At 41.5% G+C, this 27,456-nt stretch overlaps 1 protein-coding gene and 1 long non-coding RNA gene across 8 annotated transcripts in view; one reads left to right on the forward strand and one right to left on the reverse strand.

Annotated features, from left to right (window-relative positions):
* Nucleotides 1–3,710: 3,710 nt before the first annotated feature.
* Nucleotides 3,711–9,808, reverse strand: LOC139826571 (uncharacterized). 2 transcript variants are annotated; one of them, XR_011736711.1, is made up of 2 exons: nt 9,387–9,808; nt 3,711–4,344 (listed from the first exon to the last, which is right to left on the reverse strand). It is a non-coding gene; the product is annotated as an uncharacterized lncRNA (long non-coding RNA). The 2 variants fall into 2 exon arrangements; XR_011736712.1 differs by lacking the exon at nt 9,387–9,808 and adding an exon at nt 8,334–8,556.
* PAM (peptidylglycine alpha-amidating monooxygenase) overlaps nt 8,719–27,456 on the forward strand; it is a 146,115-nt gene continuing 127,377 nt past the window's right edge. For all 6 annotated transcript variants that reach the window (XM_065860294.2, XM_065860297.2, XM_065860295.2 and 3 more), the window contains exon 1: nt 8,719–8,839. The gene's annotated coding sequence lies outside the window, so the exon portion shown is untranslated. The remainder of the gene's footprint in view (nt 8,840–27,456) is intronic.

A 27,456-nucleotide genomic window follows, 5' to 3' on the forward strand; every position in this document is an offset into this window, starting at 1 on the left:
AAATGGCTTTTGCGTGATTCACATTGAATCGGAGTGCTGAGTCCTTTATCGTTCCAACAACATAGCAGTTAAGTGCAGCCCTTCAGTCAGTGAAATAAAAAAACTCAGGGTTAGCTTCTTGGGTTCCTATATAATGTGAGGAAATAGTTAGGTGTCCTAAAAAATCTACAGTGAAGTGGTGACCTGTAACATCTACAGGCTGAACAGAAAATCCTCTAAATTTAACCTATAGGAAGTACAAGGAAAGGAGGAAAGAAAGGCAGACATATTGAACCTTTTAGTTCTCCAAGGTTTATATGCTAGAATCAGGGCTGAAGGCCCATCTTTACACTTAAGAATACAGAGATGGGAATTTTCTCAAAAGGATACTTTTTTTTTTTTTCCTTTCGTTTAATTAATGGGTCATGACACAACACCGTATCAAACTTACATGCTGGGGTGCTGCTATCACATTTAGTGGTAAGACAATTTTCCAAGAGACCTGCTACCTGAAGGCTATTCCTATAGCATCACCTGAACAGAGAGAAGCTTCAACCATATGCTTCCATGAGAAGACAGGCACTGATGCTACTTAGGTGTTTCACTGAACCCCTACTTATCAGCTCCTGAAAGCAAGAAAAACAGTATGACAGCAGTTTTCATCTACAGGCATTTCTTTTCTCCCTATAACTTGCTTCCATAATATCCAGAAGATAGACTTACACACACACAATTCTTCTACTGATCAAATTCCATGTTTCACTAACTTTGCACTCAGGGCTATTGGTCTTGCTCTGTCTCCTCTACTGTTTTCCTGGGTAGTCTGAGCAAGTATCATCACTGTAGCTTCAACATCCAGAGCAGTCCAAACAGTTCAGAACCATGGCAGAGCCATCCCTCAGCACACTTTACAGTACCTCAGTAAACACCCTATGTAATCAGTAAAAGAGGACTGGCTTGGCCAGCCGTGGAGGAAGCATCTAGGTTCCTCCTAAACCAATTCATCACATGGAAGAAATTTAACAAGACTATGACAAGTGTTTCTCACTGACCTTTGAAAAAAAGACAAGCTACAAGAATTGCTGTTAGTTGTTCTGAATGCTCAGACAATTATAGCCTGTCATCAACAGTCCACCTGCATTTCACAACTGTAGATCCTGCTCGACTGATAGTTTGATAAAGATGCAATACTATGGTGAGTTTGGCAGATGATCGAATTAGTTCTACATCTGCAATTGGATATCTTTATTTATAGTCTTAGAGAAAGGAAGAGTACCAGATTCTGTGGAACATGGTAGAAATGAGGAAAAATGCCTTGTCTTCTTTACACTGCTGTTGCGAAGCTCAGTTACGTAATATTTAAATACTCAGTAATAAACCTAAAGTACTAAGTAAATATTAAACAGAATCATTACATTTTTTTTCCCTCTCTTACCAGCGTTGTAACTTCATTCTTTTATATTAATTTTGAACAGATGATTGATTTTACTGAGAGAAACAAAGCAAGAACTGGCATCCATCCTGTATCCCACCACTGCTTGTCATGGCACATACACTCTTAGTCACGTTATATATTTGTTGTTCAATAATCTCCTCCAATATTCATCCTTGTCCAGAATATTAAATTTTGTGATATTTTGCATTTCCTGAGTGCCATTATTAGCTCGTAAGGAACCCACTGGGAGCTAGCCTACGACAAATACAGCTATCTGGATTTTCAAAAGGTGTGAATGCATGAGTCAAGCCATAAACAATTGCTTTAAGCCTGGCACAACACTGGCAAATTTACCCCTAGGTAAATCATGGCTAAATGTTGCCACTTTTTCAATTGCTTATTTTTCAGTGATGGTTTCCCACACTTTAAAACATAAATCTGCTTACTCATACATGGCTGCTACAGTGTGATTTGCTCCAGCTTCACAAGTTGCCTCTTTTCATGTGTTCCTGGATACAGCTACCTTTAAAAAAATGATGTTAGGATAGAATAAATGGCCCCTAAAAGTTAGTTAAACAATTGTTTGTTCACTAGACTTTGCTGCCAGATTTTGTCTTGTTCTAGACAATCATTTGTATGCATAGTCTATTAAGGATTTATATGCAAAGGATAATTTGGCAACACTACTCCCTTTATCTTCTTTCATCTCTTCAGCCTATAGATATTCTTCTTTCACGGTTTTGTAGCAGAAGAGCACCTAATCTCCTTTTATTTATTTATTTATTTATTCAGTATGTCTGTGGTTAGTTTTCTGAAATCTAGGATTATTTTGTAGTTTTATCTTGAAATTGAGTAATGGAAGTACTTCGTAAATACTCGTAATGTAGCAGCAGTAGAACCCTCCAACAGGCAGAAAGGACTACTGCTAGGCTCTCTCAAAACATTTTCATGTTTACTATTACTTCTCTTTCTGTAAACAAATATTCTTGCACAAGAGAAAAAATAACCTTTCAGAGTGATGTATCTCACTAGAGATTGTATCTGCAGCTTAGTCATCAGGTCTCTGAGTAAATACAGCAGAATTTAGTGGTGAGGTAGGACCTACAATCAGTCACTGCTTAATGCAGTTAAGTACAAATGATTAATGTCAAACCACTGTTTTACTACACCAAATTCTTAGGAGACAATTTAAAGATGGAGTCTAAGGCTGTCTTTGTTTTGTTAAAAACCAAGTTTCTCTTTTGGTGAATTTGCCTCTCAGCTAAAGCCTTCAGTTTTAGCCTCAGCTTTTGCCTTAGCTAAAGCCTGCATTTTCCTGAAGAACCAGATACATGTTTTGATAAACATAGCAATGGAATGCAAAGTTATTGATAAGCATGGATGGACATCTCGCAAGAGGGGCAACAAGAAACACGTGACCAAGAAACTGACCAACTGTGTACAACATTCCATTCACGTGAATACTCTGTATAAAAGTGGGAGATCACGAAGTTCTCGTCCCTTTCCTTTTTTCCCTTTTACTTAAGGTCGACATTAGGAGAATATCTTGCTAGTCATCCCTGTGAACTGAGGCCTAGTGACAGACTGAATCCAGCTCCTGTTGGCTGCAGAGTCCAATCCAGGACTCTGGGTGCCGGCTCTGCAGTTACTGAGACTTTCAATATTGGTTTTGTATATTTTGTATTATTTTCTCTATTGTTATTAGTAGTGTTAGTAAAACATCTTTAATTTTTCCAACTCTTTTCTCTCTGTCCTTCTTTTCCTCCCAATCGCCTGTCCTGAGTGGGAAGCAGGGAGAGAGAGGGACAAAAAACGGAAGTGGGGGGGGAGAGGAGGTTAACAATACATCTGCCAGGGTTTGATTGTCACCTCACAATCAAAACCCTTGACAAAGGCCCAATTCAAATCTACTTAATGTTTATTTGCAAGTCTTGTTTCAATATTACCATAGACTTCTGACTTTTTTTTTTTTTCCTCAAAACCAATAAAAAAAAATCATAATAAAGGAAAAAAATACAACCTATGAGACCTATGTAGAGATCTCTGAGGCAAAGGGTGCCAAGGTTGGTTATTTGAGTAGGAACATTCAGATTAATGACACCACCAGTAGTCACTCGTACATACATTCAGCCATGTCAGATTTCTCCAATGCTCTGAGACCCAAAGGCTAGTGTATATGCAGGATAGCAACACCCAAACAGATGAGACAGATACAATAAATATTTTCTGCTCTGAAACTATGTCTTATTAGAAATTATTTGCAATGATATGTAAAATATGGCATCACTCTAGGTAATACAGTTTTAAGAATAATTTATTTTAAAACACTGATATGATTTATTGTTTTCTTCTTTAAGTATTGATGTAGCAGAGCTAGAAATGAACATCTTCCTTTCACAGGAAAGGCATTATATAAGTAGCAGTGCCTCCAAAAGCTTCCCTCCTCTGTAGTCTGCAGAGATCATTTATTGCACACAGGAGGTACAGTTTTGCTAAGCATGCTAGCTGAGATAACTGGATTTGTGGCATATGTCTGTTTGCCTGGATAAAATTAAGCCTCAAATGTAAATGTATTTGTTTTGTTGTATTTTTGCATTATACTGAGATACGAAAAATGCATTAACTACAGCTGTGTTATATATCTATATAATATATATCCAGCTCACAGGGACTCTTTTTTAAATTGGAATTTATCTTGGTGAGTGTTTGAAAAAAATCTTGGAAAAAACGATGACTAAGATTGCAGCCTGAAGGGGATCATGGGCGGATTTCTGTCCTCAAAAGAGCTCTTCAAAGACTTTCATCCTTTATGCTGCCAGCATGCTGCTCCATTTGGAAAGTAAAATCTCCACGTGGCTCTTCAGTATCTGATGCAGTCTGTGCTTTTATACATGCCAGAGAATAACGCGAAGGATAGCATTTTGTTTTGCCTAAAATAGAAGGAAAAAGGAAATAAGTATCTGTGGCAAAAATAGAATAAATGGTGCTTAAAGCAAAGAGCTCAAAGCCTGAAATTGATCACTCTATCTAAAATAATTCATAAAGGTCAGTAGCTTATATCTTGATGATTTAAGATTTATTATAGCTGTTTCCCAGTAACAATATTGTGTTATGGAAGTACAAGCAAGAAGACTGCATGACTCAAAAGCTTTTAGGACATGTTCAAACAATATTTTCTCAGATATCTATAAATGGCAGGTGGTGATTGCCTGCATGGCTAAGACATGGATAATTAAAATCTTCAATATATGATTTCCACAGTTCAAGAGCTCAGGACATTGAATTAAGTTTATTCTTTCATACAACAAATCCCAAGTACATTACCATGAGATTGTTACCACAGACCAAACAAATCTTTTGATAAAACTTTCAGGTCAAAAGTCTAAATTTAGTTGCTTTAGCATACACCTAACTTCCAAATGCTTAAAGTCCTTGCTGAATTGGGACCTAATGCAGAAGATTTAAAGAAAGGATTTGCAAGCTAAAGATAACCCCCCACTGGTTTATTTCCCACAAAAACATTACAATAAATCATCTTTATTGAAAAAAGAATATTCAGAATATTTTGCTTTTAACCAGGAAGTCACTAAAGTAAAAGTAGATACCAAATCATGCAAGAAGGAATGTTGTGGTTTGACCCCAGCCTGCAACTAGGACCACAGTAGCCGCTTTCTCACTCCCTCTCCCTCGCCCCAAGTGGGGTAGGGGAGAAAAATGAAAAGGAAGGAAGAAACTCATGAGTTGATATAAGAATAGTTTAATAAGACAATAATAATGTACTAATAATAGTAATAATAAGATATGAAATAAATTATACTCAATGCAATTTCTCACGAACTCTCTGCCAAACAGCCAGTCCCAGATAGGAGAGCACCCTTGTCCCAAACAGCCAACTCCAGTGAGAAAGCAAAAGGCAACAGGCCAAAAGCTAACTGCAAAATGGCAGAATAGGAAAAGGTCAAATTCCAACAAAGCTCCAAATGGAATGGAACTGAAGTCCTGAATGGAACTGAAGCAGAATGGAACTAACTGAGCTAGGAGGAAAACCTGAACTCCCCAGCCAGAAAAGCCAGCTCCAGCTTTATACCAAGCATGACACTAACGGTAGAGAATATTGCATTAACCACTCTGTACGTCAATCTGGATGCTGTCACAACTGTGCTCCCCTCCTAGCTGCCATGTACCTGCAATCAGAAAGGTGACGAAGTCCTTGGTTTCCTTAGTAACAGCCAAAATATCAGTGAGTCCTTACATTATTTTCATACCAACTTCTAAAACACAGTCTAGCTACTGAGAAGAAGGCACTATCCCAGGGAAATGCAATGTTATCTCACTATTTTCATCTTAAATTCAAACCAAAAGATTGTGCTAGCTACCAAAAATAAAAGATTCTAACTGCATAGAAAATCACCTGGATTTCAGCTAAACCAGCACAGTAAGAAATACTTCTTCAACTCAGTGAAGTCAGTTTTACAGGGAGCTTAGCACTTTACAGGATCTAGTGCATGGTTTGTTTATTTTTCTGCACTTCACACTAGGAGGCTACAGCATAAGTCACAAAATAAAGTTCAAAAGGTGTTTTATTATTCTATGCTAGGAAATCTCACATTCAAAGAAAAGGACACTTTAAGTTTAGTCTTGGATTTCAGAAAAGGAGAAGGTAAAAGTTAACCACCACATTTTAGTGTATTGATTTTTATTTGCTTTGTGAAGCAATAAGAAATCACTTTGGTACAGAGGTCACCAGGTGGGTCATAGAAATGAAAGTTAAAAAGCATTCAAACAACAGTCAAAGTAATGAAAACAATATGAGCAAATGGAGGTAAATACAGGAGAATTAGAAAGAGAGACATTAAACATGAAGCCTAAGGTAGATTGTCTAATGTTTACCATAATGAAAAATAAAATAGTTGGCTGATTCTACTCAAATTAATGACTTCAGTACAAAAATACTCATGAAAAGCTGAGATTTTAATATCTTTGCTCTAATTTCGAAGAAAATATTTAAAAATCAGAAACAAAATTTTAAAAAATATCCTCTTAATAGACCCCAAGTTTGCTCTATTTCCCAAATACTTTTCAAAGTTGGTAATATAATTCTTCAATGCTTTTCTTTATCTTTTTATTTTCAAACAATTTGATTTATTTTATTAATGCCTATAACCAGATGTTCTGCACTTACAGAAAGGACCTGCATTCTAGGGTCCTAATATTCTCATAAAACAGGACCTTCTAATTCATGGAACATTGACATACTGACTATTTTGAGCTCCTTCTCCAAATTCTTGTCCATACTTTCCTTTACAAATACTGTTTAGAGAATACAAATTAATCCATACAAATGAATGAATTTGCATATGAGCAGGTAGCACGGGAAACATTTCTAGAAGAGGTTGTAGCCCCCTGTGTCTGTGAGAGATTGTAAAGCAGCTGCACCCTTCTGTAAGCCACACCATTCCAGCCAGAACGAAAGGTGGGGACAGACCTTTGGGATGCTCCTGGCAAGGTACCAGATGTGTGTGTCAGCTTGCCATTTCACAAAAGGACCACTGAAACACTTTGCTCAGGGTAAGGTCTGAAAGTCTTAGACCAGGTCTTTGCAATTATAGTGTTCAGTTTCACGCGCTGGCTCAATAATATAGGGGAAGTCTGGCACAAACTTCTATGAGCACTCTGAATGATGAAGAGGTCTACAAAGAAATGCTGGCATGACTCAGCAAATCAGTGGGAGCCTCTAAGTCATCATTTCTGTTCAAAGAGCTTAATATTTCCTGTCATCAAAGAATAAAAACATCTTTGGGATACTTTAATCACTAATTGCTTGCTATGTATATGCTTCAGAAAGGCAAGTTTTCGCCTTCTGAAGAAAAAGTACCAGGCATTTGCAATAAAAACAAGACCAAAATCCAATGATGTGCTTTACTTTGGGAAATGTGAATAGGCGTCATAGAATTAACTCATGAAGTCAGTGTATCTTGCATTTTATATGAATAAGAAAAATCCTTTGTCATGATAATACATCTAGCTTTTGTAGAAATACTGTAGAAATCCAATCACAGGCCCCATTACCCAAGTTTGGTTTCATAAAGAAGTTGGTAGATCTATATATACAACAAGGTATTACCTTAACCTGAAGAATCACATCTTCCCATATATATTTTTGTATTTTAAAGCATTGTTAAGCCACTCTGGCTTAACAAATGAATGCTTCACTACATTGCCCCTGGAATATAATGGATTTGGGTCCTAATTCTTCCAGTTGACCTATGTAGATGGATCTCTCAAAGGTCTCCTGCACGAACCCGTTCAGTCAAAGATGCTGAGCAATGTTCACATGCAGTGGGCATGAGGTATATATGACACAGTTCATTTTATGACCTGCCCAAGCTTCAGCTTGCTATTAAATGTTATGAATTCCACTGAAACTGTTACCTTATTCAAGTACATTGGGATTCAACAAGCTGACTGCTATCCTTGGCACCCACTCCTCGAGGCTGCCTTACTCTGGCTCCCCATTATCTAGAGTAACCCCAGGGGGTTACCCGGGAGCTGTCACAGCTCCCTCGGCTCCAGTCGGGCCAAACTTTCTCGCCCCGGGAAACGCCTGTTTGTCCTCGTTTGAGCTGCAGGTGCCCGGCGGCCTGTAGTGCTGTTCACCGAAGCAAAGGGTGTACAAAGCCGCGCATGCTGAGGCCTCGCGGACAGGCTTTAGAATTCCTTCCCGCCAGAGGGTTTTGCAGACCGTTCCCCCCACTTATCGCTACAACTTGCAACCACCGGCAAAACGGACTTCAGCTCCCGGGACTGACAGCACGCGGACCCATCGGCTCCTGCCCGCAACGCGCGGAGACAGGGGCCGCAGCCAGCACTGAACGCACCGGAGTGCCCCGCCCCACAGGGGGGTCCTTGCTCAACCCACCGGCCCGCTCGTGGAGAACCCGCTGATTTTCCGGGAGGACCCGTGACTCTGCCCTGGGCGCCTGAGCCAGACGGGGTCGGCACCGCTCAGAGGGCAGGCAGACCTGCGAGCCCGCCCGCGCCGCGGGAGGGATGGGGCGATTTGTTCCCTCTCCCGGACTCACACCGCTCGCACCCCTCTAAGATGACCCGAGACCTCCACAGCCTGCCGCCGGATCAGGAGTGGCCCCGCCCCGCCCCTGCAACACCTCCCCCTCCCACCTCGTGCCCGCCCTCCCCCGGAGAAATGCGCAGGCAGACGTGAGAGGCGCCTCGTCCCCCGCGCCGGGCGGGGCGGGGCGGGGCCGCCACCGGGGGGCGGGGCGTCGGGGACGGGGCGGTCCTGCAGGGGCGGGGTCAGCGGGGCGGCAGGAAGGGGCTTCGCGGCGACGGTAGCCCCCGGTGTCGCCGCCGCCAGCAACGCTGAGGCAGCTCGGCCGGCAGCCGGCGGCGCGCGTTGTGTCTCCCGTGAGTTTCATATGCTTCGCCTTAGCTCGTGCGCGGGGGGAAGAGGAGAAGGGAGTTGGAGTTGTGGTGATTCGTCCCAGCCCCGCGGCGAGGGCCGGTCCCTTTTCCCGGTGGAAGGGTACCGTACGCCGGTCGGTGGCTGGACGCTTGCCTCCCCTGGCTGCACCGCCCTTGTCCAGGCACACGTGCCGCGGCGCCGCTCTGCATCGGGCGGGCCGCGCTCCCCGAGGCGCGGCGCCTCCCTGCGGGTATCTCTAGGGGAGGTCTGCCGGCCTCGGCGCCGGCAAGCTGCCTGGGGGCCGCTGTAAAGCCGTTGCAGCGCGGCTGTCCGGCTGAAGGCAGCTGGGGCCGCGGCCGTCCGGCTGCCGAGTCCGGCTCTACCCCGGCGGGCAGCGGAGTGCGGCGGCTACGGAGCTGCGGTGCGGGTAGGCGGGGGGAGTCCCGTCCTGCCTGACGGAGAGCGCGCGTCGAGTTCTCACCGGGAGCCTCCCCTTTCCCCGTCGGAGCTTTGTGTCCCGCGTAACGGAGACGGGAGGGACGAGCTTACCCGGGGCGCCAGGGGGCGGCCGGGGCGCGGCGCGCTCGCCTCCCGCCAAAGTTTCCTGCGGCTCTCGGCACCCTCGGCCCCTGCGCCCGTGTCGCGGCCAAAGCGCGGCCGGCTCCGGGCCGGCCGGAGGGCGGGGGAGAGCGGGGCGGCCGTCCCGGAGGTCCGTTCCTCCCGCTTGTCATGGGGTCCGACTTAAAGGGCCAGCGGCAGCTCGGGAATGGTTTGCCTGGGCGGAATCCGTGCCGCCTGCTGCGGTGATGGGGAAGATGGCTGAACGCGGGAGAGCCAGACCCCCTTCGGACTTTGGCAGTGTTCTGTTGATGCAGTCATTTCTTCACTTCAAGATGTCAAGCCATGGAAAGCACTCAAGTGTTGACGTTTTGTTAGTCGTGACTTCCATCTGTTTTGAGCTGTGGTGGTATGGTTCCCATTAGTCTCTAGGAGTGGCCTTTTTATTTTTTTTAAGCCTCCACTGCTCTTTCTGTTAATTCTTTTCCATTAGATCTTATGCATTAGTTTTAAAAGATGTGTGTTTTATGTGTCAGTCTCTCACAATTTTGAATTGTGTGCATTTTTTAACACATCAGATAACAACTCAATTGCCCACACTTAGCTGTGCTGTGGGAATTGGTTTAAGAATGTGTGGGTCCCAAGCCTTTCTGGAATGGTAAAACCGCTGTCAGTTCTCAGACTGTTTTGTGGACCACTCACAGGGAGGTGCGCTGTTGACACATTATCATGTTTTACCATAGACTGTTTTCAGACTGCCTACTGTAGGCTTGCAGATGAGTGCTCTTACAGATTGCGATAAAAAGGAAAAATCACTGGCATTAATTAAAATTTTTTAGCTACTTATTAAAGACTAAGTGTTTGTTGGCATGGAAATGGAAATCTTATAACAAGACAGGTATTTTAATACTTTGGGTCTCTTAATGATACATCACTTAATGTGAATAAAGCCTTTGTTTCCTTTTTGATTTGGAGTGTCTTTACAAGTGTTCCATTGTTAAAAGCATCAGTAATAAATCAAACTTTCAGAAATTTACAGTTTAATCCCAAAATCTTAACTGAACATATTTTTTTTTTTAGATTATTTATACGTTAGACTCTTATTTATATTTCTGTTTTGTACTATGGATCTGAAATCAGGAGTCTGTCTTGTACTGTAAATCTGAAATCAGGAAATTATTTTAAAAATAACTTTACTGATATATTGGTGCATGTTTGCTAACTAGTGCTTGCAGAAAAAATGGAAATAATGTATTCAGCTATTTTTTAATGTAGTTATGCCATCACTGGTGCAGGTGGAAATGGAAGATCTGGGTGTTAAGAGCTAACAAGTAGCCAAAAGCAGATGCAGAACACACAGCACTTCCCTTGACAAATGGAGGCAGAGGCCTGCACAAGCATGTGTGCAAGCAGGCTCAAAATAATCTCAGATCACCATTTTGTTGCTTTATCTGCTTCCTTTCAAGTAAGATAAACTCCAAACTACTTAATATCTAAAAAAGATATGTTTGGATCTGCTTTTTCTGGAAGTTATTTCTTTGTGTGTGACTCATACCACAAAATGTTCAATTTGTGAGGAGTTTTCTTCTTGATTTCTTACATATGAATCCTAAGGAGCTGTGATGTAAAATGCGTATGTATCGAAGACTGACTTGTTCTCAGCATAATGCTTCCTTTAGCATATAGCATTGGCTTAAAGGCAGCAAAGAGATGGGGATTTGTTCTGTAGTCCTCATTTTACAGATTGACAGAAGTATCCATGTTGCATACTTAAGAACAATGGCATGAACAATTAAATGAAGACTATATTTAAAAGTCATTTTTATGACTTGCCAGTTTTCCATTTAACACTTAGTTGGATCTCATTATTACTGGTGATATTAGATGAATAAATCTCCTGGGATGCTTACATGTATAGTCGTACTACACAGAATTACAGCTATTAGTACAAAAGAAGATTTGAAAAGTGTCATAAATCAAACCAAACAAGTTAGAAAAGCTCTTTCTGATTTATACCTGAAAACAACTTATAACAATTACGATTAAGCACTTTATGAAGTAGTTTATACCATATTTACCATATTCCATATGGTAGATTATACCATATTAGTCTTCTTGTATCTTCAGAATGGTATCTGGTGCTGGTAGCTCTGAAGAAATTGTTGTTAAAATGGTTTGCTAGTATGGTCTGGAATGACAGTTTGTGTAGCCAGAATATTGAAAATAATTTTAAATAAATCTCTGCTTGAGGCATCATAGTTCAATCTCATGTTAAAGTGACAGAAAAGAAACATTGGACATGGTCTAACTAGTAAACTTAGTTCTGTTTTTTCATGCTGAAGAACTTGGGTCAGTCAAATAAATACGGCATGCTTTCCCAAGGCACAAGTAAGTATTTTCTGAGTAAGTAAAACTGTAGTTTGAAAGGAGATAGAACCATTGAGACATATAAAATTCATAGGCTAGTGCAATGGTAGCTTTCCTTTGTCTCCCTACTTAATGTTGTTGTGTTGGTTTTTTTTTTGTGTGGTGTGTGTTTTGGTTTTGTGTTTTGTTTTGTTCTTGTTGGGTTTTTTTTGCTATTGTAAAACACTGAGGATGTATGAAGTTGAAATGTTTCGGGCTGCTGAAAGGCAGTGAGGATTTAAAACATACTTCTTAACTTCTCCCTTCATTTCTCTCTGATAAGTGGAAGACTGTTCTAATGTCCTGTCAGTCTTACCTGTACTCAGATGCAGTTTCTTACAGTTGGTCAAGGTAAGAAGGAGAGGGTGTTATTTATACACTGCCCAGGGGTGTTGAATCAAACTAGAAGTATTTTTAAAGATCTGAAAGTTTTACTTGAATAATATTTTGATCCAGTATCTCTTAGTTTTTTTAAGTTATTATATAGTTTGTGTTAAAGCAGATATTTCAATGCAGTTTTGTAAATTTGCTATTAAAAGTGTGTGGGAATGAAAGTGTGGAGTGCTTTGTATGTTGAGATTATGGTAAACTTCAGGAAGCTAAGGTGAAATCAAGTAAGATTATGAAATATAACTGTGACCGTAAGAGCAAAGGAGAAGTACTGACAAAGAAAAGTAGTGTAGGTGAAAATAAGGAACAAAATTCATGGTTAGTGCTGGCTTTTGAAACTTAGTGTTCTTCAGGTATACATCTACAATTTTTAGGTTTATTATTATTGTTCTTGAGAAACAACAGTCCATGCACTGTGAGCACGTACCATAGTTTTTACAGTAAGGGGTTCTCTCTCCCTTCACTCATCAATATATTATATGATTGTTAATTAAAATACTCAGTTAGAGGAATCCACTCTTATACACCAAGAAGTGTGTTTTGCTGAAGCCAAAAGACAATAAAGGATAACCTAGGTTGTTCCCACTGCAGTGATGAACTTCCTACATTTTATGCAACAGATGTCACTTGGCAAATGATCTGTTCTAAAATGTCACAATTCTGCAACAGCCAAGTGAGATGTGTAACCAGATGAGATTGAAAGAGTTTGAAGTGCAGCAGCTGACAATGGATCACCGAGTAGACAGAAACGTGACTTTTATTTGAAAACAAAACAAAATCAAAACCAACCTATTTCATTAAGTTGTATTTGTTATCTCACATATTTATATAATGCTTTTGTGCCCATGCTGTTGCAGTCCTACATTTGTGAGGACACGGACAGATGGGTATCCCATCGGTCTGGCCAGGAATACTTGCAGTGACAAGAGGAAGAAGGGATGCTGGCTATCAAGTCCTCATAATGTTTTTGGGTTTTTCTTGACTGGTAATGATGTTATATGATCTTTGCTGTTTTTATGTTCCTTTTTGACACCATCAAGAATTATATCGAGTCATATCACATATTTGCGGTTCTGTGTGTGTGGTGCAGTCTCACAGCTCCTTTCTGTTATCAATGTTCTTTCTTTGATTTTATGACTCCACCTGATCTCTTTATTTGCAGGAGATGCTCCATTTTTACTCTTGCTTTGCTGTTTTAATCTGTGCTGTTGTACATTGATGATCCTGGTGAGCTAATACGATATTTGCTATATATATAGATGTCTACCAAAACCAGATATCTTGAAAGTTTATAGCCTGTTTTAAAAAAATCTATCTCTCTGTCAGGGTCTGTAACATATAGGTTTAATCAAGGCTGAAATAATTTAAAAACAAACACAAACCAAAAATCTACAACCAAACAAAGCCCACAACTTTTTTTGACACTTTCATTGAATGTTGCGAGCGGCCTACTTATTTTCAGAATCTTCTCTGTCAGTGTATACTTCATGTCTTTCATACTTAGGGGGAAAAAAAAAGGATTATTAGTCTTTCATGCTCAGAACAAGAAAAGATTGTTAGTCTTGTACTTGGGAACAAACAGGGATTATGAATAAATGTTTACGTTGAATTTAAGAGTTATGAAACTTTTTTTTTAAAGGCACAGCACTAGATTAACCCTAGAGGACAATTATAAAACTGTGGTAGATTTGTTTCACCTTTATCCCTTCCACTCACATATATGAATGAGTTTTTTCATTAGCTGTACATTTGCTTTCTGCTTCAGGCCTGTAAATAAATAGTGTCTTTCAATACATACGATAAACCAGTTATTCATCTTAAAAATGATGATCCTTAGCATACTGTTTCTGGCTAGTTTCAAAAATTTTCTAATTTCCAGCCTAAGTTACTCATAGCCTTCATATACTCCTCTGTTCTTTTTTGATATCATTCGTTAGCTTAATTCTTACTTCTTTCCCTGTGATTGATAAATGCTTTGGTTTATTTACAGAGAGCTGTCATGTTTACTTTTAGACTCTATGTTGCCAGGCTGAACAATCCAGGCTATCTTTGTCTCATTATGTACTGAGAAAATTAAGAGCTTGTTTGGTTCAGCTTGGAGAAGAGAAGGCTGAGGGGTGGCCTCATCACAGCCGACAACTTCCTCACAAGGGGCAGCAGAGAGGAAGGTGCTGCTCTCCTTTCTCGGGTGACCAGTGACAGGACACAAGGAGGTGGAATGAAGCTGCATCAGGGGGAGTTCAGATTGGGTGTTAGGAAAAGGTTCTTGGCTGAGAGGGTGCTTGGTGGAAAAAGCTTCCCAGGAAAGTGGTGATGGCACCAAGCCCATCAGAGTTCAAGAAGCATCTGGATGATGGTCTTAGTCATACAGTTTAGTTTCAGGAGGTCCTGTGAGGAGCAGGGAGTTGGAGTTGATGATCTTTATGGGTCCCTTCCAGCTTCAGATATTCTATGATTCTGTGATTCCAGTAGCCTTTTCTCCTGCTGCCTACAGTTAGAACACATCTTCTTGCATGTGGTGATTGGGACTATACTTGATGTTGCATGTGAAGACAGTGATGCTAGTATAAGCAGATCTGTAATGGAGAGAATTTGAAGTCACTAAATACCCCTTTAAATGGCCTTTTCTTGTTGCTATTTTTTATTCTGTGTACACCACAGTAGCTGTGATCAAGTAATCACCTGACACAACTGTTCTTTCCAGCTCGTAAACGGGTAGCTAAGAGCAGACAGCCCTGAAGTATTTGACATGAAAGTAGAACTTAAAAAAATAATTACTTTTGTTGTTTTGATTCTTAAAATTACTAATTCATTTTTACGGCGCTCTCATCTTCCTGTCAGTGAGTAGTACCTCTTCAACCCTGATTCAGCAGATTCTGTAGGTTGTCTCCTGTATTTTGTGCCAGTTTCCTTTATGCAAATACTAAGGCTATATTTTTGAAGCACTCTTAGTTGATCAAGCTCTGTCACTTTACTGTTATTTCCATGCTAGTTGCAGTTGTCATCATTTAACCACTCATACTGATTTTTTTTTCTCATCTTCTGATACAGTTTATTTGCATTTAATAATTTTTGCTGTGGTAGTATGGATGAAAATAGATGGAATTCATGCCCCCCAAACCAGTTCTACTGCCCCTTTTTTTTTTTTGTCTTGGGGAAGGATCTGCTGTTTCATAAAAGAAAGGTAGTATGATCTGCCAAGATACTGGAAGTAAATTCACATTTAATTTCTTCTGCCACTCCATTTTTCCTTTCTCTCTGTCTCTAATTATTCTTTACTTTAGAATCTCTTCTGTTTCCCCTTCTCTTTGATTCTGTTTTATTAAAAGCACCTTCAATGCAACTAAAATTAATTCATGTACAGGTATGTAGACATTAAGTAGAAGTAGCTTTAAGGTACATTTGCACCTTCAATGCAACTAAAATTAATTCATGTACAGGTATGTAGACATTAAGTAGAAGTAGCTTTAAGGTACATTTGCACCTTCAATGCAACTAAAATTAATTCATGTACAGGTATGTAGACATCAAGTAGAAGTAGCTTCAAGGTACATTTCTAAACTACAGGATGGTGGTCAGCCTTGTACATTTAAAAAGGCTGTTTGATACATCCCACAATAAGTTTCTGAAGTTTGCAGTTTGAAACATTGATGAATTGTTAAATATCTTCCATGTCAGGGTTGAGGCGTTGCTTTGCTGTGAAGAGAACAGAGGACCAATAAGCTGAGATGAGAAGGAAACTTGAGAAAAAGCAGGTGAACTGAGGAGGAGTGGTTGAGTTGAAGGTAAATCCATTGAAGCAAGCCAATGTGCAGAGAAGTGTGGTGTCTTTAGGTACTGTTGGGACTGTGACCCAATGGGGATGTACAACCAAGAGAGGGAGAAATCCTGTGAAGTCTGGGGATAGACTGACAAAGATGTGGATCAGGTAATGAACTGAAAAACTGGAATAGGAGAAGGGCTTGTGTGAACTATAGACCAAAAAGCTCAAGTGAAAGACTGGAAGACTGAAGATTAGGCTAATGTGGAGTGAGATAGAAAAGAGAAGGAGAAAGGAAAGAGAGACTGGAATGTGTTCTATATCTAGCCTCTGTTGCAGCAAATGTGATACTTCTTATGTCTCTGTTAACAGGCATTTAAAAAATTACATCAATAATTATTGAATGTAGTTGAATGCATTGTTCAGTGAGGTTAATTGATGTGCATTCATAATCCAGTATCAGTTATACACAATTATCCTTACCTTCTTCATCCACACTTTCCAGGAAGCCATAGACTTTTCTTTGAGAAGCAGATGCCCATCTATTGTCTGTGATTCCTCCCTGTACCCCTTTCCTGCTGAGTTAATTCTGTGTGAAACTGTAGCTTTACATGTGTACAGGTACTGAAGTTGGTTGTAGTCCAGTGTTTTATCCACAACAACAATTCTTAGTGCTTTGGCACCATTTTTTATTCTGGATTGCCAGTGATTATTTTGCTTTACAAATCAGCTTATTTTAATAGAGTTCTCCTTGGACCTTGTTTGTGGGCCCTGAAGCTGGATATTTTCAGGAGTGAAGAAAAGGAACTTGAAAACTGATGAAGTCAGCTTTGCATGCTTACAGCAGTCTGTTTAAAGAGAAAAAATGTTTGAAAGCTAGCATTCGTTTTAAATCAGCAATGCCCTGTTGCAGTCTTATGTGCTATATTGTGTAGTTTTCCGTAGAATATTTGTATTCAGACTGGTTAAATTCAGTTGATTTTAATTCCTGTCACAAGCATGTTGTACCTTGAACTCAAGTTAAGGACCTGGACTGCATGATATTAAGAATCCAGATCTCATTATGGAAGAGATTAAGGATTTCTGCTGGATTTTAATGCATCTTTTTTTATCCTGACTTAAACCAGATTTTGCTTTTTGCTTGTTTACTGATGTTTGTATTGAAATAGTGTTAATATATTTTGATCACAAAATTACTAATTTTTAAGTATGTTAATGTAGAGTAGTCTTTTCAGAATATGTTTCTGTGATAACTAATTTTAGAGAACCTAGCTATTCCTATAAAAGCTATTCCTATAAAACATGGCTTTTTTTACATCTGACAGTTATGAGAATATTAATTAAACAGTGATTTCTAGTTTTGTTCCATTTTGATGGCAAAAATGTTCTTACTCATCCTTTTTTTTTTTCTTCTCTTTGACTGTCTCACCCAGCTTTCTCCCTGTGAGGATACTATAGAATCACAGGATGGTTGAGGTGGGAAGAAGCCTTTGGAAATTACATAGTGTAACCCCATATACCTAGTCAAGCAGGGTCAGGTATATCAGGTGCCCAGGATTCTGTTCAGACAGGTTTTGAATACCTCAATGGACAGAGACTCCATAGCTTCTCTGGGCAGACTTTCCCCAGGTTTGATCACCCTAATAATAATAAAGTGTTTTCTTTGTGATTACTTTTATAACCATTACCTCTTGTCTTGTCAATGGGCAGCTCTGAGAAAAGTCTAGCACTCTCTGCTTTCGTCCAACACTGATCAATATGATGTTTATGTGTAGTAATAAGATTCCCTCCTCTCCCTAGCAAGCCTCCACCTCTTCAGGCTATAAACAGTTTCACCTTTCCCCATATGACAGGTGCTGTAGTCCCTTAACTGTCTTTGTAGCCCTTTTCTGGACTTGGCCAGTATCTCCATGTCTCTTTTATACTAGGAAAGCTGGAAGCTGAAAGATCACCTCTCTCAACCGGCTGGTGATACTGTTTCTCACACAGCCCAGGACACCCCTGGCTGCCTTTGCCATGAGTGCACATTGCTGGCTCCTGTTCACCTTGTCCACCAGGGCCTTTGCTGCACAACTACTTTCCAGCTGGTCAGGCCCTAGCCTGTACTAGTGCATGGGGTTGTCCCTTACCAGATGCAGAACTTTGCATTTCCCTTGGTTGTACTTCGTGAGGTTCATGTCGGCCTCTTTCTCCAGCCTTTTGAGGTCTGTCTGGATGGCCACACAGGCCTGTGTATTGGCCACTACTCCCAGTATGGTGTCCTCTGCAAACTTGCTGAGGGTGGACTTGGCCCCACCATCCATATCATTAATGAAAATGTTGAACAGGCCTGGAGCCAGTATTAACTCCTGGAATACACTGATGGTCACTGGCCTCCAGGTGGACTTTGTGCCGCTGATTGCTACAGCCTTTTGAGCTTTGCAGTTCAGACAGTCCACCTAAGTGTCTGTTTTTCTAGACCATATTTCACTAGTTGCTCTGTGAGGATGTTTTGAGAGACTTTGTAAAGTACATGTACTTAGGTGACTAAGTCTGTTGAGTTAAAATAACAGTTTTCCAAACTGGTGTGTTAAAGAGATTCACAGAGAAGGAGAAAGCTTGTCTGGGTGCTCTGAGTCCACCTGCTACTACATGGTAAGGGTCCAACTTGAGCAATGGCTTGAGGTTGTTTTTACTGACAATAGCTTTGCAAGCCTGAAAATGTGTTTCTTTAGGATGTGATCTCAAAATCTAAAGTGGGCTTAAATTGTTAGTTGACAGACCAATTTATGTGAAAATACCTTGTAATTTCCATAAGAAATTGCCCTTATAATTCACTCAGGAAGGACAATTGTCTTAAGTCACAAGCTGTGGTGTTAGTGGCAGTGAGTTATTATGGTCTCTTTTTTTTTGTGGAATGGACCTTAAAGAGACTATCACGCCAAAGATATTTTAACGTTATAGTCTGTGTGAAAGAAAGATAGTAACTTTTACTGATAAGAATAAGCTGTATTTTTCTCTGTAACAAATCGGTAGTACATAGCAGTGGTTTTAAAGCAATCCCTGCAAGGGTCATCAAGGCATTGGGGTCTTCCCACATGCACCCATTTTCAAGGCTTCCTTTTCTGGCATCCTCAGATGTTGACCAGCACAGACATATTCTAAAAATTTGCCCTTTAGTTCCCAGCAGAATGTCCATTGTCCCCAAATACATGCCGGGCACATAGGACTTTGGACGTCACTGTAACCTGTAGGTTGCTGATGGATGTCACTGCGGGCTAGTGCAATGCTGACAGTTCCTGGGGAGGATACCTATACCCACCTTCTGCAGAACAGATAAAAAGCACGTCTTTTTATGAAATGGGTGTTGCTTTAGTCGATGAGGACTGGGTTAGGGAACAATTAAATAGTCTGGACGTCCATAAATCCATGGGTCCAGATGGGATGCATCCGCGGGTGCTGAGGGAGCTGGCTGAAGTCATTGCTAGACCGCTATCTATCATTTTTGCCATGTCTTGGGAAACGGGAGAGGTGCCTGAGGATTGGAGGAAAGCAAATGTCATCCCAGTCTTTAAAAAGGGCAAGAAGGAGGACCCGGGTAATTATAGACTGGTCAGCCTCACCTCTGTCCCTGGGAAAGTAATGGAACAACTTATCCTTGGTGTCATCTCAAGGCACATCAGGGATAAGAGGGTCATTAGGGGCAGTCAGCATGGCTTTACCAAGGGTAAGTCATGCTTGACCAACCTCATAGCCTTTTATGAGAATGTAACAAGGTGGATGGATGATGGCAGAGCGGTGGATGTGGTCTACCTTGACTTCAGTAAAGCCTTTGACACAGTCCCTCACAGCATCCTCACAGATAAATTGAGGAGGTGTGGTCTCGACAATAGAGTAGTGAGGTGGGTTGCAAACCGACTTAAAGAGAGAAGCCAGAGAGTGGTGGTCAATGGTGCGGAGTCCAGTTGGAGGCCAGTATCTAGTGCAGTGCCTCAGGGGTCAGTACTGGGGCCAATATTATTCAATATATTCATTAATGATTTAGACGAGGGAATTGAGTGTACTATCAGCAAGTTTGCTGATGACACTAAGCTGGGAGGAGTGGCTGACACACCAGAAGGCTGTGCTGCCATCCAGCGGGACCTGGACAGGCTGGAGAGTTGGGCGGGGGATAACCTGATGGAATTTAACCAGGGAAAGTGTTCCTGCCCAGATGCAGGACTCTACAATCCCAAGTTCCAGTATAGGTTGGGGAATGACCTATTAGAGAGCAGTGTAGGGGAAAGGGACCTGGGGGTCCTGGTGGACAACAGGATGACCATGAGCCAGCACTGTGCCCTTGTGGCCAGGAAGGCTAATGGCATCCTTGGGTGTATTACAAGGGGGGTGGTCAGTAGATCGAGAGAGGTCCTCCTTCCCCTCTAGTCCGCCCTGGTGAGACCCCATCTGGAATATTGTGTCCAGTTCTGGGCCCCTCAGTTCAAGAAGGACAGGGAACTGCTGGAGAGGGTCCAGCGTAGGGCAACAAAGATGATTAAGCGAGTGGAGCATCTCCCTTATGAAGAAAGGCTGAGGGAGCTGGGGCTCTTTAGTTTGGAGAAGAGGAGACTGAGGGGTGACCTTATTAATGTTTATAAATATATAAAGGGTGAGTGCCATGAGGATGGAGTCAGGCTCTTCTCAGTGGCAAACAATGATAGGACAAGGGACAATGGGATCAAGCTGGAACACAAGAGGTTCCACTTAAATTTGAGAAAGAACTTCTTCTCAGTGAGGGTGACAGAGCACTGGAACAGGCTACCCAGGGAGGTTGTGGAGTCTCCTTCCCTGGAGACATTCAAAGCCCGCCTGGACACATTCCTGTGCGACCTCACCTAGGCGTTCCTGCTCCAGCAGGGGGATTGGACTAGATGATCTTTTGAGGTCCCTTCCAATCCCAAACATACTGTGATACTGTGACTGAGTGTTCCAAAATTAAGAATGTAGTTCGCAGCACCTAGGCCAGGATCTTGACAGGGATTAGTACAAACAAGATTGTCCATCTAGTGCTAAGATACACCCCTCTTCAGTTTCAGACAGGAACTTGGTAGGCATTGCTGTATGGTGATGGCATATCAATAGTTTGTAAGTGGTGTAAACTTGGACTCCCATCCTGCTATTGAGATATGTTAATACTCTTGGCCACATTCTTTGCCAATTCCACTGAAGTATGAGTGGGTAGGTGGAAGAATTCACAAATATTTTTGGTAAGGCATTAGTATGCTCTACTAAACTAGTTCCACAAGGTTGATGTCATATATGATAAACCCATGCTACCTAGTTTTCACCAGCAGGTTGCTGGACCATTTGTCCTGGAAATGACAACGATTATCTGATTTAATAAAAGTGGAAATGCCTAACCATTGGCTTAAGAAGTGAAGGCCTTTCATGGTGGCCTTCTGGTCAGCACAGGAAGTTGGCAGTATAGGTAGTTGTACATATATCTGCCATCACCAGTGTTTGTTACAAGCTCTGGCCTTTTGGAAGTGGACCAATGTTTGTCAAGTGTGACCTGGGGCTACCCAGTGGTCTATCTTTCCATAGGGCTGTCATGGCACCTTTCTTGCTTCTGTTGATTTGCAGATCTGCTATACTTCAAAGGCATTTTGAATGGCCTCTCTGGAGCAAGGAATGCCTCTCTTTTGTTCCCATTTCTAGGTAGCAGCTGTCCCTGAATGAGCTGACTTCTTAGGCACTCACTCCACTAACACTTGATCACTGTGAGGATATTGCATAAATATGTACCTTAGCTAACTAAGCTTTAATTTATCGTTATTAATAATTGCTGTTGGCAACAGCATTGTATTCTTACTCTGGCTCACCATGATGTGAAGTCTAGTCATCTACAAGCCTTACCTCGAGAGCAATGGTTTTACACTTGCTCTCTGGTGTTTACCAAATCCTGCCACCAAAGAGGTTTACCATCCAGTCATCTGCTTGTCATTTAGTAGTCCACAGTGTGAGACCTTTCTATACTGCCCAAGAGTCAGTATGAAGATTTCTGAAGCTGGTGGTTATTCCAGAACCATAGCTGCAGCCATCAATTTGACATATTGGCTGCTTGCCCGTTCCGTTCATAGGTTCTGTCCAGGTTTACCCAGCCCTTTCAAGGGCTGCTGCTTTCCATTGCAGCTTTTCGTTCACATATCTTGCCGACCCACTGTGAATCGTACGTTCTCTTTTGGCTCTTGGATTAGTTGCTCACACAGTGAGGCCTGCTGTGCCCAAGATGTAGGCAGACCAGGTGGTGGAGGCACACTGTCATTACCCAGGCCAATTGTTGCTGTTTTCTCCTGTAAGGCACTTTGTTTGGGCTGGGAGGTCACTTTGGTAGTCTGTTGTGCCTTCCCGGTTTATTGACTGGAGTCATATAGCAGTGCCAACTGTAACATTGGGAACCCTACTCTCAGGAACCTTGGCCTCTTGGGCATTGCTATTTGTTACAGCTAGGGCTGACTAAGCATCCCAAAGCTGTTGTAGGTTTGCGCTGATGGGGGCAAACCCTGAGATCAAAAGCCCAATAGTATGTGCCACCTTGCCCCCTTGCTGCCAGGGGCTCCAGTAAGCGATGTCCTCATTCGATACTAGGGCTTTGAGCTCAAAAGGCTTACTGGCTAGTTTTTGGCCTTAAACTACTGCATGAGAAGCTGCTTTCTTTGCTTTTTCAAAAGTGGTTCTTAGCTTTTTTTTTTTTTCTGGAAAGAGCTGACCTTTTAGTTGTGTGGGTTTTTTTTATTATTATTTTTTTTTTATTCTTACTGTATTATATAATGATCTTAATATCTGGCCCAAATATGTTATGTCTCTGAACCCCCCAAAGACCAATACTCTTCAGTGTTTCTGTTTGGCTGCCATATAAAAGTATGATGCCTGAATCAGCTAAACAAACTATTCTGCGAAGTTCCTGCCAAATTATCATTCCAAATTTTACTTCTTTGGCAGCTCTCTGCATTTTCTTAGGGTTAATTTCCCAGCCATGATTTTGCATTGTCTCAGTAGTGTTACTTAATGCTTCTACCACTTCCTCAATGAGACCAACAGTCCTCTCTGCAATGTGGATAACATCATCCACATAGCTGAGCGACTTAAAATGTGGAAAAGTGTTGGAATTGTCCAAACACTGGACTACCAACTCATGGCAAATTGTGTGGCTGTGTGGATACCCCTGGGGCAGTACTGTGAAGGTGTACTGCTGACCCCAGCAGGAGCATGCAGATTACTCCTGTGGTTCATTAGCAGCAGGAATGCCACATACAGCCTTTTCTGGATCCCATGCAGCGTGCCACAGCTTCAGATACAGCTTGCTGGAGGGGAGTGGTAATGTAGGGCATTGCAGCTCTGAGTGTGGGGCAATCTTGCTTAACAATAAATAACTAGCCCTCATTCTCTGGGAGCTGTCAGGGATTTTAATGTGCTAGATAGGACTGTTGAAAGGAAAATGGGCTCTCTGAATAACTCCATCCTCTGTAATTGTCTTGATGATCTCTCTGTGTACTCTGGGCAGCCTGTGCTGTTTGGATGAAACGTGTTCTGAGGGAGGCTCCAAATTAGCAAGAACTTTAACTGCTTTTCCCACAATGATAGTATGAACCCTAAAATAATATTTTCCCCCTGTTAAGTTTGTCTGTCAACAAGTCATGACCAGTAATATTAATGTACTTTAGCTACCCACACTTTGGCCATAAACGACAGGTAAGAACCCAACTGTAATAGTAAAGAGAATTAACAAGTAAATGTTTCTACCTTGTCCTCTCAGCTGCCAGATTTAATCAGGGATGGGTACCTGTGAATAACAGCAACCTGCATCCTGTAACCGTTAGAGCCATCACATCCTGATGATTCTGAATTCTCTGGTGTACTGTCAGGAGAATACAAGGTTTTATACCTCCCTGTGGGACCCCAGCCACCCATTACACCTTTGGGGAGGAAGAATGAAATCTTGTCAATTGATATAATGGAAAGTCCTGGGTTGGAAGGGACCCACAAGGATTGTCAAGTCCAACTCCCGTCCCTGCATATGACAAGCCCACAGTTCACACCATGTGTCTGAGGGTGTTGTCCAGTCTTCTTGAACACTGTCAGGCTTCGGGCTGTGACACCTCCCTGGGGAGCCTGTTCCAGTGCTCCACCACCCTCTGGGCGAAGAACCTTTTCCCAGTGTCCAACCTAAATCTCCCCAGCACATCTTCCCGCTGCTCCCTGGGATTCCGTCATTGGTCACTAAAGAGAAGAGATCAGCACCTGCCCCCTCCACCTCCCCTTGTGAGGAAGCTGTGGACCATGATGAGGTCTCCTCTTAGTTTCCTCCAGGCTGAACAAACCAAGTGACTTTAGCCTCTCCTCATGCGGTTTCTCCTCCAAACCCTTCAGCAACTCTGTAGCCCTCTTCTGGACACACCCCAGTAGCTTTGTATCCTTTTTATCCTGTGTTGCCCAGAACTGCACACAGTGCTCCAGGTGAGGCCGCACCAGTGCCGAGCAGAGCAGGACAATCACCTCCCTCGCCCAGCTGACAATGCTGTGCTGGATGCACACAGGACACGAGTGGCCTCTTGGCTACCAGGGCAAACTGCTGGCTCGTGTTCAACTTGCCAACGACTAGAACCTCCAGATCTCTCTCCATGGAGCTGCTTTGCAGCATCTCATTCCCCAGTTTGTATGTACAGCCAGAGTTGCCATGGCCCAGGTGCAAAATCTGACACTTGCTCTTGTTGAACTTCATGCAGCTGGTTCTCTAGTTTGTCCAGATCCCTCTGCAGGGCTTCTCTGCCTTCAAGAGGGTCAGCAGCTCCTCCCAAATTAATGTAATCAGCAAATTTATTAGTATTCCCTCAAGTCCTGTGTCCAAGTGATTTATGAAGACATTGAAGAGTGCTGGCCCCACGGTGGATCCCTGTGGAACCCCGCTAGTGACTGATCCCCAGCCCAACATAACCCCATTTACTAGAACCCTTTGAGCCCAGCCCTTCATCTGGTTGCTCACCCACTGCATTGTGTGTTTACCCAGCTGTGTGCTGAACATCTTGTCCAGGAGGATGCTGTGAGAGACAGTATCAAAAGCTTTACTGAAATCAAAAACCATCACATTGACAGGCTTCCCTTGGTCAACTAGGTGGGTAACCTTGTTGTAGAATGAAATTAAATTGGTCAGGCAAGACTTTCCCCTCATGAACCCATTATATGGAATTTGTATGCAACCTACCAGATTTGAGTAATTAATTGGCCGTGGTGTACTCTCCCTTTCCCCACTGAATGGGGGAGCAGAAAGTGTAGTAAGTCTCCTCTGGAGACATTGAAAACCTCCCTGGACACATTCCTGTGCGATCTGCTGTACGTGACTGCTTTAGTGGGTGGGTTGGACTAGGTGATCTCCAGAGGTCCCTTCCAACCCCAACCATTCTGTGATAGTGATTAAAACATTTCAAAGCAGACTTCTTTTTAGTATGAAAAAGAGGTCTTTTTCAGGCTCATAGTCATATCACTTTCAAAAGTGGAAGTGCACATAATAAGTATTTATATATTGATGTTTTACTGTGAGAAGGTTGAAACTATATCTGACCTGAAGCAAAATCAGTAATGACCAGATATCATGAAAAAGAGCATGGTGCAGTGAAACTTTTTCACCTTTCTTTATGAAAAGAGCTGATCAAACAAAAGAACATTTTACTTGTCTGTGTCACTTTGGGACCATATTCTGCTTTAATATTGAAAAATTTGATGTCAGCTTTTTCTCCCCATGGGATATAGAGTGATTATTACTTCAATTTAGCTGCTTTTATCTAATGTGAGCTGTTTCATCTTCAGAAGAAACTGAATTGAACAAAGCAAAAAACTACCAGATATTCTTCGGTTTTGCTTGTGGGGGAAAAATATTCAAAGACCTGTTACTATTTTTATGTAGTCTTCAAAAGACATCTCTGATTTAGAGCCTGTTCTTCTAGCAGTAGTCTCAGTGTCATGTGCTACTTAGCCTTTTTTTCCTAAGGATGAAAATACAGTTAGATAATGCACTATACTTTCTATATTATTATATTGATTCATGTACTCTTGTTGCACTCATGATACATATCAGTGGAAATTGTGGACATGAGTAGTGAATTGGTGATCAGTTAAATTCTTCCACTTACCTTAGTTGACTTTTGAATGTAATAAAAATTGCATACTTGGTCTTTTTTGGTGGTGGTGTTGTTTTTCTTTTGTTGTGTTTTTTTTTTTTTTTGTTTGGTTTGTTTTTTTGTTGTTGTTAATAGGCATCAGAACTAGCAAGGTGGTTAAGAATTTGGAATGGTTTTTGTCTGCTTGCAGAAGTCAGATCAGCTAATTGGAGATACTTCTACCATTGTAATAACCTTGTGGGTCTCATTTGTGCATTGTAGTAATGATTCTTTTTGATACTGTGGTGTTTCTTTGCCATCCTTTCACCTGCTGGTAAAGGTATTCTGTAGTTATTTAAATGTAGCAAGGAAGTTGTCTGTTCATTTGATTACTTGTGACTATTTCTCACAGTAGCTACTGGTTCAGAAATGAATTGCAAGCATGATTTTGATTGATTAGAATTAATCTATTGTGGGAAACTTTCTTTGAAGGAAGTTTGTAGCTTTCCTTGGGTGCCTGTGCCTAGTCTCAGACCACCGCTTCATCATGGGCGAGGATCTTTGATCTGTGGAAATATTTGCTTCTTTGGTCTTCCCAAGGCTATACTCTGACTTGCACTGAGATTGTCTTTATTCTGTTCTTGCTGCTTAGGACTAAGTAATTAGATTCTACCACCAGTTCTGTTACTTCTTAGATAATAAATTAGTAGAAAATTTGCTGCTATTGTTGGTGGATTCATTATGCAAATGTTATATTCTTACTATATTGAGTTTCACGGCCTTGAGCTTCAGGAAGATGCCTAAAACATTAACTTTTATTTGTTCCTTTTCCATAAGAGTCTAAATATAAGTAAGTATTCCTATGTAACTGATCTCTGCCCTTACTGGAAATATCCTCATAATCTAAAAGATAATTTCTTTGTGCTGCTGTCACTGCAAAACTTGTTAGCTGTGCAACACTTAGAGATGAACCCATAACTGTAGAGTTAGTGTACACTGTAGCTGGGAGGTTTGGTGTCATATTTCGAGGTGTGTCATCAAGATTGTGTGAACTTTTTTTAAGTTAACATGGGATTTAAATTATTATCAGGGCTTTAAAAGAAGTGTGTACTGTGAGAACCGTGTCACTTGGTCTACAAGTTCTGTTTAAAATGTATTCTAATACTGTAATTATACTAAATATTTGTGTAGATTTTCTTTTTTGTTTGCTACTTTTTAAAAATTTCAAAATAGGTGCCATTGCTAGTTGGTTTTGTTGTTGTTGTTGTCCCGTGTTGTCTCATCCCTTCGCCATCCCACAGTTTATTTTATATTTGAAATGACCTTGCTCAAGATCCAGAAACTATGACTAGGTAGGAAATGGATCTAACAGACCTGTGATAGTATAACTCCG

This window comes from Patagioenas fasciata, chromosome Z (genome assembly GCF_037038585.1).
Source record: "Patagioenas fasciata isolate bPatFas1 chromosome Z, bPatFas1.hap1, whole genome shotgun sequence".
NCBI lineage: Eukaryota > Metazoa > Chordata > Aves > Columbiformes > Columbidae > Patagioenas > Patagioenas fasciata.